The following is a 17,550-nucleotide window of genomic DNA, read 5'->3' on the forward strand; positions in this document are numbered from 1 at the left end:
CCTGAGCTGTGTCAGCTCTGCCTGTGTGCCCAAAATGTTGCAGCTCTTCAACCTTGTGTTGTACTGCTTAATGCTGAAGGAAAAATTGAATTAAAAGAATATTCAAAAATGGGCTTTTGTGTTTCTTTTGACTTCTAAGCTGAGACTGGTTGGTAAGGGAGAACTCTGCTCCATTGTGTCTGTGCCACCTCAGGATGCTCTCAGTTGATCCAAACACAAAGCAAAGAGGTGTCCTTTACTTCTCCACCCTCTCCAGCTCCAGAGAAACACATCCTGCAGGGGAAGGAGTTCATAATGAAGTAGTAGTGGTAAAAAGTTTTGATAAACACCAAAATTAGAAGAAAAAAACTATGCAATAAAACGTATTGATTTGGTTTTCAAGCAATGTAAACCCATAGAAGCTAAATACACCCTTATGTCTGTGGAACTTACACAAATATTTGTTCAACAGAATACACCTGTTGCTATGGCAATTATTTTATTTGTCAAATGTTAGATAAACTAAAAAAAAATAAAAATAAAAGCATTGAAATGTATTTTCTTGTGTTGTGACTGGTGTCTGCAACCCACACACAGCTGTTCTAAAATAGCTGATAGACTCCTAGTACCCAGGACTGATGGTCCAGACTGGCAGTAGCATCCCTGATGTCAGAGGTGACCTCTGCACTGCCAGCTGTCTGTGCACCTTCTGCAGGCAGGAAGCAGGCAAAGCACGTCCCCCACCCACACTGCTTGGCCATGTGCCTGCCTGGCTCCTAAGGGCAGAGCCCATCTTGTCCGTGTGCCTAAGATCCCTCTTTAGGAGCCCTGTGGGATAATTCACTTTTCTTTATGGTCCCAACAAAAAGGATGTTTTGTCCTCGTATGCAGCTACAGAAAAAGAGAAGTTTGTGACTTTATGGTTCAGGGATAAAAGTGGTTTCTTAGGAGAAGCTCCTACTATCTGTCTCAGGTGTTATGGGGTAGGTGTTCAGATTAATGCCTACACTGCCCTTCAGGTGTGGAGAAATCCTAGTAAGATCCACAACTGCTGTTCACCCATAGCCATTTCTGACATGATCTGTACTCAGAGGGTTACTGAAGGGGAAAAAGATGAAAACCAATGCTCTGCACTTTGCCTGGTGCTTTCTCAGAACCCATGTGCTATCCAGTGCAACAGTTTGCAAGGACATAACTGACAAATGCTGTCTATAGGCAGCATCCTTTCTTAAAGAAAATGTTACAGCTACATTTCTATGAGTGTTCTCTTAAATTTTCATCTATGAAAAACCTGCTTTTACCATCTGTGACAACACACTGAGAAAGAAACTTTGGCTTTTTGTAGCAACTTTTGCTGTCTGCTGGGCATATGACAGTGACTGCAATTAACTATTTTTTTTCAAATTCATTGATTTGCATACAATTATTTGTTCCTTTTCATCACAGCCATTTTAGAGGTGTGAGTGTGATGGTATTTTAGGAAGGAAGAGGTATGAAGCTGTATCAGAAATCCCTTGTATGGATTCTACTGTTAATGGGTGATATTCAGAATTCTCCTTGACGACTACCTGGAAAACATTTCAATACTTTCACTCCCTTTAAAATAATAGCAACTGTGTCTGCACTTACTTGGTTGCAGGACTGATTTTGATGTTTCTGTCTCTATGACTGTGGGTTCACAAGGTTCTGAACTCTCTGTGAGGTGAAAGCTCTGTCTGTCATAGAAGAAAGATCCTGCCAAGAAGTGGATCAGTTGAAAAGGAGGAGTTGGTGTGTATTACTTAGGATAGCTTGGACACCTGCCCCTCTCTTCTCCTGAAGATTGCAGTCCTTGCTTCAGAGTGCCAGAACTCTGCAGAGAGCAGCCTGGATCTGGCATCTCTGGGAAATACCCCCCTGGGTGGGGTTCCTGCAAGCCACGGGAACACAGCCTGAAGCCAAAAGGGAGGATGCTCCCAGCCAGCAATAGCTGCTGAGGAAAATGAGTGTTAAGTGCAAAGACAGATACTGCTGCTGAACTGTGGGGAGACTAAAGAGGAGGTAGATAGAAAGGCAAGGAGGCAGAAAAAAAGAATAGAAGTAGAAAACTGGTAGTGTCTGACTTCTGCAATTCCAGTTCATAGAATCATAGAATCATAGAGTTGGCTGGGTTGGAAGGGACCTCAGAGATCATCAAGTCCAACCCTTGATCCCGCTGCAGTTACCAGCCCATGGCACTGAGTGCCACATCCAGTCTCTTTTTAAATATCTCCAGGGATGGAGAATCCACTACTTCCCGGGGCAGCCCATTCCAATGTCTGATCACCCTCTCAGTAAAGAAATTCTTTCTAATGTCCAACCTAAACCTCCCCCGGCACAACTTGAGACCTCTTGTGCCCTCTTGTCTTGCTGAGAGTTGCCTGGGAAAAGAGACCAACCCCCACCTGGCTCCAACCTCCTTTCAGGGAGTTGTAGAGAGTGATGAGGTCTCCCCTGAGCCGCCTCTTCTCCAGGCTGAACACCCCCAGCTCCCTCAGCCTCTCCTCATAGGGTCTGTGCTTGAGTCCCTTCACCAGCCTGGTTGCTCTTTTTTGGACCTGCTCCAGGACCTCGATATCCTTCCTAAACTGAGGGGCCCAGAACTGGACACAGTACTCGAGGTGTGGCCTCACCAGTGCTGAGTACAGGGGCAGAATCACTTCCCTGGACCTGCTGGCCATGCTGTTCCTGATCCAGCCTTCTTGGCTACCTGGGCACACTGCTGGCTCATGTTCAGCTTCCTGTCAATCCAGACTCCCAGGTCCCTTTCTGCCTGGCTGCTCTCCAACCACTCTGTGCCCAGCCTGGGGCTCCCCATGGGGTTGTTGTGGCCAAAGTGCAGGACCCGTCACTTGGCCTTGTTGAACCTCATCCCGTTGGAATCAGCCCAACTCTCCAGTCTGTCCAGGTCCCTCTGCAGAGCCCTCCTGCCTTCCAGCTGATCCACACTCCCCCCCAGCTTAGTGTCATCTGCAAACTTGCTGATGATGGACTCAATCCCCTTATCTAAATCGTCAATAAAGATATTAAATAGAACTGAGTGCTATAATGTCACTGCATGGAGGTGAATACTGACTAAAGTGGGCAAAAAAACAGAGCACAAACAGAGCTTCCACCTTTGGCAAAAACTACAGATGTGTTGTATGGGCTGGAATTCATATTCATATATGTGGAAGCTTAGGCATATATAAGGATTGTTCTAAGCTATTTGTTTTAAGAGGAACATATCTTGAGATGAGAAAGGTTGCTCTGACTTAATTGATGTGTTGGTTAAAAATAAACAAAACAGTTTAATATTTATATAGTTACATATGAGAAGCAAACAAAATTGTGTCATTCAAAAAAGACATAATGGTCTCAGTTTTCCTGTATTCACCCTCAACTGAACTGCTCAGGAAGCTGAATTTGAAAAAAAGATATTTTGCTTTGTGCTCTAAAAAAAGTAATGCAGGTAGTTTGATTGGGAAAGGAAACCTTGTAGAATTTACATATGGTAAAAATTGACAAACTCTCAACCTTATAACCTTAATTAATTCAATATTATCTGCAAGTGAAAGAGAAAACAGACAATGTAAGAGCTTTGCTTTGGCTAGGCTTATCTAGCCTCTGGCCTATACCTGTGGAAATCTCATTTCTACTTAAGCAAAATGCCATAGATTCCAGCAAGGTGAATGTTTCACTCATACAGATCCTGATCTAATGCATGCCTAGAATTTCTGAGGGAAAAGAAACCCAAAACAGCCTGGGTATCAGGGCATCTCTGGTTCATTTTACCAAAACAATTGGCTGCATCACACACAAGTACAGCCTATTTCTGTAGTCAGCCTTGATTTGAGATGTTCGAATTTGAGAGGGAAGAAGTTATGGATTGGTTGCTGCTCAGGAAATAGCATTTATGGTGGGTGATTTTTAAGAGTTCTGATTCAGATTCCAGTAAGATTAACCAAAAGATTCATTCATCACCAAACCAAGGATGATCCAAGGATTTGATGACATTAGCAGGGCATTGACCTTTGTGCTGGGATAGGATTGGATTTTTTAAATTGATATGGTATGTAATATTTTACTGTATAGTGTTTTCCATTTTTAGACAGTTCAGATATTTGGAGCTTTTCCCCCCCTAACTACCCTGATTTTGTTGCTGCTCAGACAGCTGCAGTTCTGAGGCACTCTATGTGTTATATCACACTTGCAAATCTAATGGAAAGTAGGACTGGTCAGGAGCAGATCACCCACAGCTTCTGGGCTTTGCAGAGATGACATTAGGACAGAGGAACTTTTCTATTACTCGTGTCAGCAGTGTTGCCCAGGGGAACTGCAGACTTCTTGAGCTTGCTGGTCAAATCTCTGTGTTTGCTCCTGTTTAAAGGTTGTTGCCTTTCATCTTCCCTTCTCTCTTCTCTCTCCTCACCCCAGCTTCTGCTAGGAAAATTTTACAGTATGTTAGCAGTAACATTTTAAATTATTTCTCTTGTCCATTACTCATTCAATCTACTTTAAAAGTGTTATTTTAATTCAGGAGGCTGAAGAATTTGTAAAAAACACCTGAAATCCCCCTATGTAGAACAGAGAATAAAGTAAATAAATAAGAAAATGCATATATTTGGTGTTGTTTAATGTTGCAGTGGTACTGTGCTTTTTTTGTACTGAATTTTATTTTTTTTTCACTGATAGCTCAGCTTTCAAAAATCAGAAGCAGGCTGTAATTGTAAGAACTGTCCCTTTCTCCCTTCAAAGTACTCTCTGTGCCCCAGAACTCTGAGTGAACATGGTGGATGAACTTCAAAGAGAAGGACTCTCCATCCAGACCAACTACTGCCTTCAGCCACTCTAGAAAATATTGGAGTGACATTCAAGTTTAATTACTTAAAGTGCTGAATTGAAATTGCTTCTGATTAATTCACAATTTAAATGTAACCTTTTTTTTGCTTTCTTTTTTCTTTTTTTTGAGGTAAGACTTTCGAATAATTTCTACAGCACAGTTATGTGCAGGTTAGGCAGACCTGTTGAGAGAAAAAAGACTCAATGGGAAAAAGACTTGCTTCAACCTCAGATATTTATGATACACATTTTTGGTACTGGAAAATAAAATTAGACATTTTTGTGGGGTTTTTTTGGTTTTTTTTTCGTTTTTTTGGTTTTTTGTTTGTGGGTTTTTTTTCTCATACTGCACATTTCTGTCTGTCTATACTGTGATATATTTAAGGGGATCAGTCTGATGACACATTACCTGAATTTAATCTGGATGTCCAGCAGCAATAGGACTGTGACAGAATGTGTTTACTCTGAATCCTACAGCACACAGCAGATCCAGCAGAATCACAGAGACTACTGCATATGGGCTTTTTTCCTCCCTGCTGCATTGAAACCAGCAGCATTATTGCATTCATTTAGTTGGCTGTTAGTCTCAGATCTTTTTCTTTTGTTTTGAAGTAGCATTGCAGGTTTCTTTGGTACTTCACATTACTGGCAGAATTTCAAATGGCATACAGGAGGTTTTAGCAGATGAGCTATTAGTGAAGTTGAAGACTTGGAATGCACATTTGTGCACAATAAATGGAGGCTAAAAAAAGAAAGATGTCTGTATAAAAGGATTAGTGCAGTGTGTTTCAGCTGTTTAAGTGTGAATATAGCTTGCTCTTGGTAAAGATTTCAAGTTGGCAGAGCTTTTATTTCTTTCACCATTATTTCCAATTGCTGTATCAATCCCAGTACAGCAGTGCAAGAAAACTTTTTACATTTGTCTTCTGAACTAACTCATGGACACTTATGGCATGTTTAGATGTAGTATCTGTTCTTATATGTGCAGGGGTAGCATGAAACATCATATCACTCAACTTTTCCTTATGAAATGTCTTTGAAGAGGGTAGACTGAGTATAGACTATGGAACTGTAGAAAATTAATGTGCAACGTGTTATATATTTTAGCACACAGCATATTAATCTTTTAAACTTTGTAATGTTTCGAAACTCTAAATTGGAGGAGACCAGTGTCTACTGGGAGATGAGCTTGAAGATGAAACAAAGAGAATCAGTTTAGCATTTCAGTAAGCTGGTTGTCAGTTCTGTGGAGTTCTAATGGTCCTCTAGTCAGGTTTCCCTTCTAGGCATAAGAAATTGCTGATTGTCTGATACTTCTTTTTTAGATTAGTGCCTACATAATCTGCTGACAATAGTCGGCTCTGCTTTCATGCTCAAATATGATGAAATATCCTTTACTTGAGCAGAGATTATTCTTCTTAGTACCTCGCAAAGTTCTACTTTTTGACGATGTCCTTGAAATCTGGGATTGTTTCAATCCTTGACTTCTTAGCTTCTAAGCTCTTCAGAAATAATGTAATTGAGAGCATGCTTCTTGTTCTATTGTTTTCATTGGTGATGGATCAATTGGGTGGTAATGGATCAGGTTTTTCATGTACAACATGCAAAAGTGAAAGAAAGACTTTAAAACTGTTATTTCTACTCAGCTAATGGGCATCATTCTGAGACGAGATTTTTGTGGCAAGTGGCTTTATAGACAAGTGAGAATCTGAAGAAAGTCAAATAGGAGGAACTAACAATCGTGCTGATGTAACAGGTTTGAATATATCTGTAGTACTCCAGTCTGTCATTAAAACATTTTGGAACTAGCTTGCCCATGATAAATTATGATATGAGGTGAAAGTAGTTTATTTTAGATGTCAATGCACTGTTTATAATCTGTCTTCTCCCAGTGTGACAGACAATTTTGGAGAGCTGTTGGATTTCTAAATTGCAGACAACTGAAACCATCCCTGGTTTTCTGCTGCATGGGATTCCCGTCGAGGGCAGTAACTGCATGTGTCCATCTAAACTATTTAGGAATCCACATTTCCCCTGCATTGTAGCCTTGTGTCACATAACAGTGAGACACTGTAGGGACTAAACATGGAAGAGTTTGTGTGTTAGAATAGCATGGGTATTTGTAGGAGAAAAATTCTATTAATGTTTTAATCAGGAGTTTGTTTACAGGGCAGTTGTTGCTTTCATTCCCAAGGTACTGGCATCTTATTACAGAACAGAGATCTTCAATGAAATCTTAGTTTGAAAAGCCCCATCTTATCAACCAGCAATAAGTGCAGGTTGTCAGAGTTAAAGTTTTAGATATATTTTGCCTATTTTGCCAGAATTGAAAACTAAAAAATAGTACAACGGACAGTTTTTCAAGGTAGCTGTGCAACAGAAACAGCATATAGTGCTACATGTAGGAACTTTAAACACAATAAGGTTTTATATGGAAAAGCTTGTGACAGAACAATTCATCTGACTCCCTGAAGGATCTCCCTGACTCCCAAAAAGCAGGAGTTTTGTCATGGTTTAGCACTGGGCTGGCAATGAACTGAATGGCTCTCTATGGCCCCTGGCCCTCTCCTGAATGGCCCCCTCTCCTCTCCGATAAAGAAGGGAGAGAATAAAAATAGAGACTGTTTCTGTTTGATTCATGTGACTAGTTTATGTTTTTAACAATAAATGGATTCACAAATTAATGACAGTTGCATTAGTTTGCATAGTTCTGTTAAGATACAGAGTACTTTATAAACTATATGCTAAGTCCCAAGAGCAATGACCTTTGGGGTTACAACTTTAGAGGCATTGAGGACATAGCCAAAGCCAAATTCTGTTCTACTACAGTACTGATTACACCTTGGTTATAAGTATAATTTGGTATAATAAAACCATGGACCTTGGCTTTCTTCAATGCAGGTCAGAATGCACCTGGATGAATTGACTTCCAAAGGTACTCAAAGTGAATTAAAGATTAAACTCTGTGTGAATTTTAAGAGTCATTTTGTACAAGTTCTCTTCTCATTATTCTTTATGAGCTGTATATACTTAGGCATTTCTTCCTGACTTTTTTTTTCAGTGTTTCTATATGGTGATGTATTTTTAATATCCTCTGGTTTAAATTTTTCAAATAATCTGTTTCATCATCACCTGTTATGGGAAAAGAATATGTGCTTGATTGAATCTGAAGCAGAGTTCAGCCACTTTTAAATTATTTTAAGAGTCTACAACCTCTAACCATCATGTACAGAGACAGAATTGCCTATTTGTAGGAGGTATTAAGTTTGAAGTTGACATTTCTGTTCTCTAGCACTGATTGTGACTGCAGATTGTGCATAAGTGGCATATTACTTAAAGTGAAAGTTTAATTGTTAGGGGAAATTTAATTAAATATTTCTGTTTGATTAAAAATAAATAAGCAGGAATGTCACGTTTGATTTGAGACAGGCCATGTAAAGGCTTCCTGACAGTGAGTTTAACATGGTACAATGCTAAAATGTGTTTTCTTTTACTGTGTTTCTCATGACTTAGCATGGGCTGTGACCTTGCTGCTTTGATTTCTGCTCTATGTGTTTTTAAGAGCACAGTCCAAGGCAGACAAGATACAGGTCACAAGACTTATTCTACAAACTCTGTTACGTGGCTGTCGAGTTACCATCTTCAGTTGAGTGAATGCAGTGATACTGCCTACAGGAGCAGCACAACAGCTTTATTTAACTAGGTGAAAACATACTGAAATTATGGAAAGGCTGACAATAATCCTTTCGTCAAATTACCTGAAGAACAAAAGACCGAGCAATTTCAAAATCAGTCCCAATTTTCATCTTATGTAGGACAGATAATATGAATACAAAATAACCTCAGAGAGCTCAATAAAATTACCGTATGGGGGAGCACGAATGAGAAACCAAGCTGATGAACAAAATTCTGATTTATTAAGATTTATTTATTACTTTTTAAAAAATATATCAGATTTTAAGCTTTCTACATTTCTTTGTTAGAAATTGAAGGCACTAAAAGCATATTTTTCTCCCCTTGGTTATTCCAGATTTCTGAAAAATGCCTGTATTATTTCAGTCACAGTGACATCTCCAATGACATCTTGCTGGGCTTTCTAACCAGTATTCTATCAACTTCAGAGGAAACTTGATCCACTGCCAAAGACACCTGCTTTTTGCTGGGCAGAGCATTTATGGCCTTCTAAGTGCTTTAATTGTCCTTAGAATTTTCTATCAAAAAAATTTGTCTAACATAGTGCCTGTGGCTAGCATCTCACAGACTGCAGATGTAGATGTGTTGTGATGGGCTCATCCCTACCACACTCCTATGTGATTTTTTTTTTCTTTCTTTTTCACTCGTTAGATTAAAAAATGGTGTTCAATTTCTGACACTAAAAGATGCAAGATTTTCATTTGCTTTTGAATTGATTTTGATTTTCAGAATATTCAACTTCAGAGGCTGGTCCTTGTAAATGGGTAATAGTTTTCCTACAAAGTTTAAGTATTTCTGGAAATAATCATATTTAGTAGAACATAAGCACTGCTTGATATTTTGATAAGTGAAACCACCCTTGTGGCGATGCTTTTGAAACTGCACCTTAGGAAACCTCTACCTGCTAGCATATCCTCTCTGTATATGTAACCCATGTATCTAACCCATATCTTTTTGCTGTAAAAATTGAAATAGAAGCTTCATAATTCATCTGAAATGTATGCCAGGGCTTCCAGTGCATAAGAATAGCCTGGTGCTGCTGCATGCAAAGGAGGAGAAGCTTCTGAACTTTTCAAGGGGGAAATGAATGTATGTTATGGCAAATAGATCATTTTAAATTAGTGTTCTGTACATTAAGGATGGAGTATATTTTTGTTCATGCGTGAATTGCCTCAACACAATTCAAAAACCCAATCTCAGGCTTAGCTATGAACATTTCAAAAAAGCAAATTAATATCTTCACAGGGAAGAAATACAGTTTATTATAAATTCACCTCCTATTGCCACTGTAATTATGGCTTTGTCAGTATTCCTGTGAAAGCTCTACTTTATTGAGAGGTTTTGGGAAAAATCTCTTTCATAAGAAGTTGTAGCACAGCCTGCAGCTTGGCAGGCAGTGTCTGAGCCTGAGGCCTGTCCTGTGCTTAGTGCTCTGAGAAGACAAGCTTGACTTTTCTCCTGTGAAAGGTCACACATGAGATGTTGGGAGATTTCCAGAAATGCTTGTTTTTCTTCTTAAGTAGCCTTTTCATTATCTTAAGCAGGGAACCACCAAGTCCAGGATGCCCTTAGCAGAGATCTTTTCTAGCTGACAATATTGGTCAGTGGAATCAGGGTTGTGCCCTTTCCAGAAGGAGAACTGACCTCCTGTCCCTACCTCCATCCATACCTCAGGGATCCTGGGGCCTCTGCAAGTTGTTTCTATGAGACTGACTCTCCTGAGGTTGCTGTCAAAGCAAGGAGAGCTAAACTCAAATCAGGCTGCAGGCAGCGTTTCTGAACTACATCCCTTTTGCCCCAACCAGACATGGCATGAGCTGCTTCTGCCTCAGGTCTCCAGCTGAGGACCCTGCTCTGTCTCTTGCTGCAAACTGTAGCAGGAGCCCCTGAAGTCCTTCTCTCAGGTGGGTGCAGGAGCAGTGAGTGGTCCCTGGGGCAGACAGGTCTCTGGGGCAGTGCAACTTCAGATGTCAGGGGGCAGGGAGGGATTCTCTGCTGGAAGGAGTGAGGAAAGCCCTTCCTGAAGAGAGCTATGTGCTCATGTGTGGCACCACTGTTGTGCCTTCTCCAGCAGCATTTCACAAGGCAGGAGGGATTGCTGGGGTATGGTATGTGAAGGTGCAGTGAATGGTGCTCTGGGGATGTTCAATAAAGAAGACCAAATGGGTCATCTGTTGGGGATATCAGCTGTGATAGCAGAGCAATTTAACAAGTGTTTCAAAACTGTTTTGGTTTGGGATTATTTTTTTTTTCCCTGTGTGTGAAGAATGTTAATGTGGAAAGGGCACTTGTAGGAGCAGTATCCTGGTTTGGGCCAGGATAAAGGTGATTTTTCTGTCTTGTACTTGCTTTTTGCTAAGTCTCTTGTAGGTAGTTGCACTTGCTGAAAGTAACAGCAAGTTTCTCAAACAGAGTATTCCACCCCATATAAGTCATCCTCAGTATAATTTGAGGGATCACGAGGGCTGAGCCACACCCTTACCAGCTGATTGGCCTCACCTGAGATCACCAGCAGAAGTGCTGGGCACCACCCCCTTATCAACTGATTGGTCTTACCTGTAATGCTATAAAAGGCCACCAGCAGAAGCTTCTGTTGGTCTGCCCTTCCTGCCTTTCCTGCTTCCATTCCTTCACCCCGGCATCCTGGAAGGATCCCATCCGTTTGCCTGCCTGTGCTCCTGCCTCCAGTTCCTGATTGCTGCCAACTTCAGGAGTCCAGCCTGGACTTTCCCAGGGCTGCCCTGCAGCCTCAGTTGATGTGAGAGCTATTGGGGGAAAGGGGGGAGGAATGTGGTATCTGTTTTCTTGTGTATATATATATATATATATATATATATTTAGCAATTTTCCCCATTTATCATTACTGTTTCATTAAACTTGTGTAGTTTAGTCTCCAGCCTGTAAGTCTCTCTCCCTTATTCTCTCTCCTTTCTTATGGTGGAGGAGAGAGAGATTAATAGAGAGCATCTGCCATCATTTTAATTGCCAGGCCAGTGTTAAACCATGACAAGCAGTCAATAACTGAGTTTCTTCCAGGGATTCTATTTTCCCCCCCAGAGCTGCAATATTGGGGTTGCAGCCTGAATTTTGCCTATGATACACTTTACAAAACTGAGTTATATTTTACATCTGGCTCTTAGAGGATACTGAAAAAGGCATCATGTATTCACATAGGATTCCTGCTGATATTAATAAAAAGGTGACTGCCTGATGCAGTTAAACATTTAACTTCCATGTGAATCTGGATGTACAGGTGCTTAGCTGAGCCACAGCACTTGCAGCACAGTTGCTATAAGCCGCCTGACTGGCCTAGAGTTGTAGACCAATGGCAGAAATCATTTTGCTCCCCATTCTCTTTTCTTTGCAGTTTATTATTGTATCAGTAGCTAGAAATCAGGCATTTTTCCTGTTATTATCTCCTGTGTTTGTTGTTCAGTGGGTCTTGTAGGAAGTTGGGAGAAAATACATGACCCAAAGAAAGAAACAAAGGCCTCATGCTCAACTTTGGAGAAAAACAGAATAGTGGGAACAAGTAGAGAAAAACAGTCGAGGACCACAGCCAGGAATGTGAATGCTATGGATGAATTTCACTGCAGGTGATGATCCTCTGGGCAGTGTTGAGGATATTCAGGAGAGCACCACAATTTCCCAGATGACTCTATTGGATCTTCCGGTGCATCTCAAAGTACAAGAGAGGAGGCAGAACAAGGGAATTGTTGTCCCTCAGGTTTTGTGTCAGTCTGTCTTTATGGAATAGCCAGGACATACAGGACTTAACATCTGGGTAGTCCCCCCTGACATGGTGATGTAAACACTTTAAAAATACAAAAATATGTCTCTTGAATCAATCTTTTTTTTTCCTATGTTGCAACATGCTGTCAATTAACATATGTTTACCTCACCATATGCCTGACAGGCACCTAAAAGATAAGAATGCTTATCAGGTCACCTCCTGGTGCATGGTGGAGACAATGAAAGTAGCAGGACACCAAAAAGACAAAAAGATAAGGATAATTCATCTCCGGGAAGTCTGTGTGTATCAGGAACTTATGCAAAAAAGGGACCCCTCTTCTTTTCCTGTGTAAAAAAGCCCAGGAGAAAAGGAGAAGTGGCAGCTTCCTTCTAGACCCCCCACCTCTCTCGGCACTTTGGCTTCAGCTACGGGACAGAGAAGCGGCAGGAGCGACAGACCTTACGCACCCGACTACAGCCAGAGGCCTGGGCTGGCGGACGGTGATAACATCTTAATTACTCCCTCCTTCTTTTCTCTTCCTAAAGACTCTTCTCTCCAAAGTAACTAATTGTATAAATCCTAGATAAATCCTTTTAACTTGTTTAAGTCATAAAGCCTGGTTATTTTTGTAAATTCACGCGTCATCTATGAGTAGTGGCTGAATTTTCCTTGCAAGCAAAATATAAATAATAACTCGGATCGTAACACATGGTTAAGGTGAATAACTATTAGAAAGTACTTCAACAATAATGAAAGGAAAAATGAGGAAAAATCAATCCTTATCTTGGAGAGAAAGAAAGAAGTGGGTTTCCTTAGCTTCATCAAGAGAAAACTGGGCATGTTTGTCATCAAAGATGTAAAAGGTTCCTGTGAATAGTAACATGGCAGACTTTTCTTTTATATGCTCTTGTGGTAGAAATAATAGGATTAGCTTCTAGCCAAGTAGATTTGGGTTTCAATGAAGAGGAACCTTTGTAACTCTAAAGGTATTTAAAACTGAAATAAATTTCATAGAAAAAAAACTTGCATAGTTTTTTTTACATTTTGTACCTTGGTTAAACTAGGATTGTCTGTATGCTATAGGGGCAGCTCATACTGTCTTGAGGTGAGACTATGCCTGGTTCACAGTCAGATTTTTCTATTATTTTTGCATCAAGCATTGATATTTTGCATACATAATCTCCTACTGCTTAGTATTACAGTCTTCTACTCACAGTTTGAGTGCAGAGGATAATCCAATGACAGAGAAAGTCTATTTACACACATCTTTGAGACTTAACAATTTCCCTTTTCCTTACTGATTACAAAACCTGTTGAAGTTGTTTTAACTGTGATCAGAATGTTGATCAGCTCCTCCATGTTAGTAGACAGGGTTGTTAAGTTCCCAGCTTCTTTACTACATCAACCTCTCTTCTTGCAGCAGCCTAACAGAGAAGTGCATGTTAAGCCAAATCTGATAGAGCATGGAGAAAAAGCATGTCATGATTGGGAAAATTAGGTAAATAGGAAAAAAATCACCAAAAGAAGTAAGAAAATCACGTAGTAAGCACTCTTTGTCTTCAAATATAAACAGAAAAATGAATTTAAATTACATTCTGTAGTGATGATTCTTAAATTTATTGCTATCTATCCTATGAAAAGTAACAATTTTTTATGTTGATATAACATTTGCATTTTTTAATAATGATGTTGGTTTTAGTTGACTCATTATTTTTATTGCTAGCAAATACTTAATTAAAGTCACATGAAGTTGTATGTGATGTATGTCAAGTTCCATGCAATTTGTTTGTTTCTTTTTTTTGCCCCCAAAAAAGGTGTTTTTGTCAGATTGCACACAGCACTTTAGGACTCATAATTAACTGAATGCTAACTTAATTAATTGCATGCTTATTTAATTAAATAAGGAATAATCTGTCAATGTTAGAAAGTTAATGATAACTTGCAACTTACTGCTAAAATGCTATGGACAGAGCACTCTACACTGAAAGCATTTTAGATCTTAAAATGTATTTATGGAATATAATGAAACACTTCACTGTGTGATAAAAACTCTTGAAAAGTTGTAAAAAAGTAAATGTGTTATTACCAGTATGGAATAAAATGGATAGCCTTGCTAAATACATTTTTGAGGTACAAAGCAATTACAATGAAAGAGAAGGAATTATCAACATTTTAACAAGTACTAATTCTTGGTAAAATTTAATCAAAGTCCCAAAGCTTTCACATGTAATCCATAAATGTCTCTGCCCATTGAATATTGGCTGGAACAGGAATGTTGAGCAGTAAGATCACTTGTGAAACATCTATTTGTTTAATGGCAAGCTGAGGTCTACATGTGAAAGAGATGCCTGAAATGCCTCTTTATGTTTGTGAGGATAGCTGTGCTTTTTACCATTGAGGATCATGTAAATCTGGGTTTGAATTAAATCAGAGGAGATCCTGGCTTTGAAAGAGCTGAACCAGTTACACCTCCCAGACTCACACCACAGAACCAGAGAATAAATCTGCACCCTCTGAGAGGGTGAATTTCCTATAGATCCTCTCCCTTCTCCTCACCATGCACAAAGCTTTGCTGCTTGTATTAATCTGACAATCTCTTCTTTTAGAAGCCTGGATCAAAATGTATGGTTTTGTATCTTTTTTTTTTTTAAAGCATATTGAATCTATAGGTCTTATAAGTAAAATATAATTACAGGGAGTTGACTGAGAATCATTCAAAGTGCTGCATCATTATTAATAGCTGAGATTCTGTAATGGCTTTGCTAAATTTATGTTAAATATCTGTAAGGAACAAGAAATTTTCAGGGAGCTTGATGGTCAAGTGACTGACCAAGCAGGAATGGCTATTCTTCCTCTTGAGTATGTGGCCGATTTTATGACCTAGAAGAGATCAAAGACATTTTAAAAACAGAAGACAAAGTCAGATATTTTAAAAGGGTTTAGATGTTCAAAATCAACATAACTAAAAATAGTCCAGAGTGTTAGAAAACAGTACAGCAACTGAGAATCTTCCTAGTGGATTATCATAAAATAGCCACTGCATACTTGGAAATCTAAGAAGCTTAATTTAATTAAAGCCCCATTATTATTTTTAAAAGGACACAAATGTGAATTTTACTAGGTAGTTCCTCATATTAAAGGTGCTTAAACACTTTTATAACTCCCACTATTGAAATTAAAAAAGGATTGATCTGTTTTTACTGATTATGTACATAATCACTTTAGGTTTAATCATTTAATTCTGCCCATTGAATTACAAGGAAGACAAATGAAATGTCAAATAAGTGGTTACATAATGGAATTTGCTCCGCTTGAGTATGTGCAAGGAATATAAGCTTTTCACATCAGGTGTTTTTCATAAAATCACTTGGATTTTTTTATCTTTTGACTATGGAACATCTCCCTTATGAGGAAAGGCTGAGGGACCTGGGTCTCTTTAGTTTGGAGAAAAGGAGACTGAGGGGTGACCTCATCAATGTTTTCAAATATGTAAGGGGTGAGTGTCAGGGAGATGGAGTTAGGCTTTTCTCAGTGGTGACCAGTGATAGGACAAGGGATAATGGGTGTAAATTGGAGCATAGGAGGTTCAAGTTGAATATCAGAAAAAATTTTTTTACTGTAAGGGTGACGGAGCCCTGGAACAGGCTGCCCAGGGGGGTTGTGGAGTCTCCTTCACTGGAGACATTCAAAACCCGCCTGGACACGTTCCTATGCGATGTACTCTAGGTGGCCCTGCTCTGGCAGGGGGGGTTGGACTAGATGATCTTTCGAGGTCCCTTCCAACCTCTAGGATTCTATGATTCTATGAAGGGGTGAGGGTAACCATTTCCTAGGGCTTACATGTCAGATTTGGATGCCTAAAGGTGCAGATAAACACCAAGATGATATTTAAGAATCATGCTAGAGCTGTGCATCTTATTGGCTTATTGACATCTCCATGACTTCATCTGGCACATAAATGCATCCATCTCTAGAAATCTTAGAATTCTATTGCCCATGTATGTTTTATGCAGAAGAAGGGTTGAAAATTATGTCAAATATGGCTACAAGGGAACTCTGATGTTACTGTTGTCCCTGCAAGGAAGCACCAGCATGGAATAATCCATTGAAGTTATGACCTACCCCAATGTATTGCTGACTACTTGGGTCATCTCTGTGAACTCTTTAGTGTTTCACTGATTATCTCCAGTTGTCACTTCCTATGTAAATATGTGTATACATATATATCTGTATACACACGTGAGCAATGGGAGCGTGTTTGTTGGCTTAATAGTTATTCCTATTTAGACTTACTGTTCCTATTTAGACTTGTTTCTGTATACAAATCATACATGAATGATCTAGCCAAAGTTTACAGATACCAATTAAAAGATTTCTCTCATCAGAGACAAAAGTTTCCTGTGGCTGTCTCTTTTCAGACACCTTCATGCCATAGGTTATAGTGTTTAACAGGGTCAGGCAGAAAACTTTTATCAATTCCTAGATTTGAAAAGCTCATAGTGAGGTTAGGTTACTGTAACAGAGGATTTTTTTTCTGTCAAGAATCTTTTCCTTTCAACTTTTTTGCTGTAAGGTGGTCAGCCAAGCTCTGAATCTAGATTATTTTCTTCAAAATCCACTCTGAAACATTTACGTTGGGTTTCCCAAACAAACTTTTTGGGATCAGAACAGAAGCTCAGAATATGTGCAAGTGACCTTTCAAAAGGGTTTGAAAATTAACTTTTAGTGTTTAAAGAGCAACTCCAGCTGAGTCCTTAATTTGGTACAGTGAAATCAGATCATAGAAACATTTAATTTACATACAAGAATATTTGACACTGGCTTGGCTGATGACTGATGTAAAAGATATTTAGCACACTTGCTGCATCTTTTACTCAGAGACTAGATTATTAGAAAAAATATTTTTCCAGTGGAATCACTGATGCATCTTTGTACATGAGGTAGGAACCTGAGATTGTATTTTATAATAAAAGGTGTCCTACAGCAGCTTGAACCAGCAACTTTTTGCTGTTGGCTTGCCTGGCAACCACCATGCAATGCAGTCAGTTCATAAGCATGGTGAACTACCTTGCAAATCTTGTTTGCAGAGATTATCAGAACAGGGCTTTAACAAAATACTTGGAACTGCTGTCTCTGGATGGAAACAGGGAAAGCAGTGAGTTGACAGATGGGGAAATCTAGAAATCTGATCAACAAAATTATGAAATGTTGAAAGACAGGGAGGAAAGGTCTCCCATTACAATCAAAATTAATTCTCAGGGGAGCCACATTAGGACAAGCAATACCATCTGTACTGTCAGCTATGC

General features: G+C 39.4%; 1 protein-coding gene across 3 annotated transcripts in view; it reads left to right on the plus strand.

Annotated features, from left to right (window-relative positions):
* Positions 1–17,550, plus strand: part of DPP10 (dipeptidyl peptidase like 10) — a 448,704-nt gene that overhangs the window by 350,060 nt on the left and 81,094 nt on the right. The gene's annotated exons all lie outside the window — the stretch shown is intronic.

Source organism: Heliangelus exortis, chromosome 6, assembly GCF_036169615.1.
Source record: "Heliangelus exortis chromosome 6, bHelExo1.hap1, whole genome shotgun sequence".
Classification (NCBI taxonomy): Eukaryota; Metazoa; Chordata; class Aves; order Apodiformes; family Trochilidae; genus Heliangelus; species Heliangelus exortis.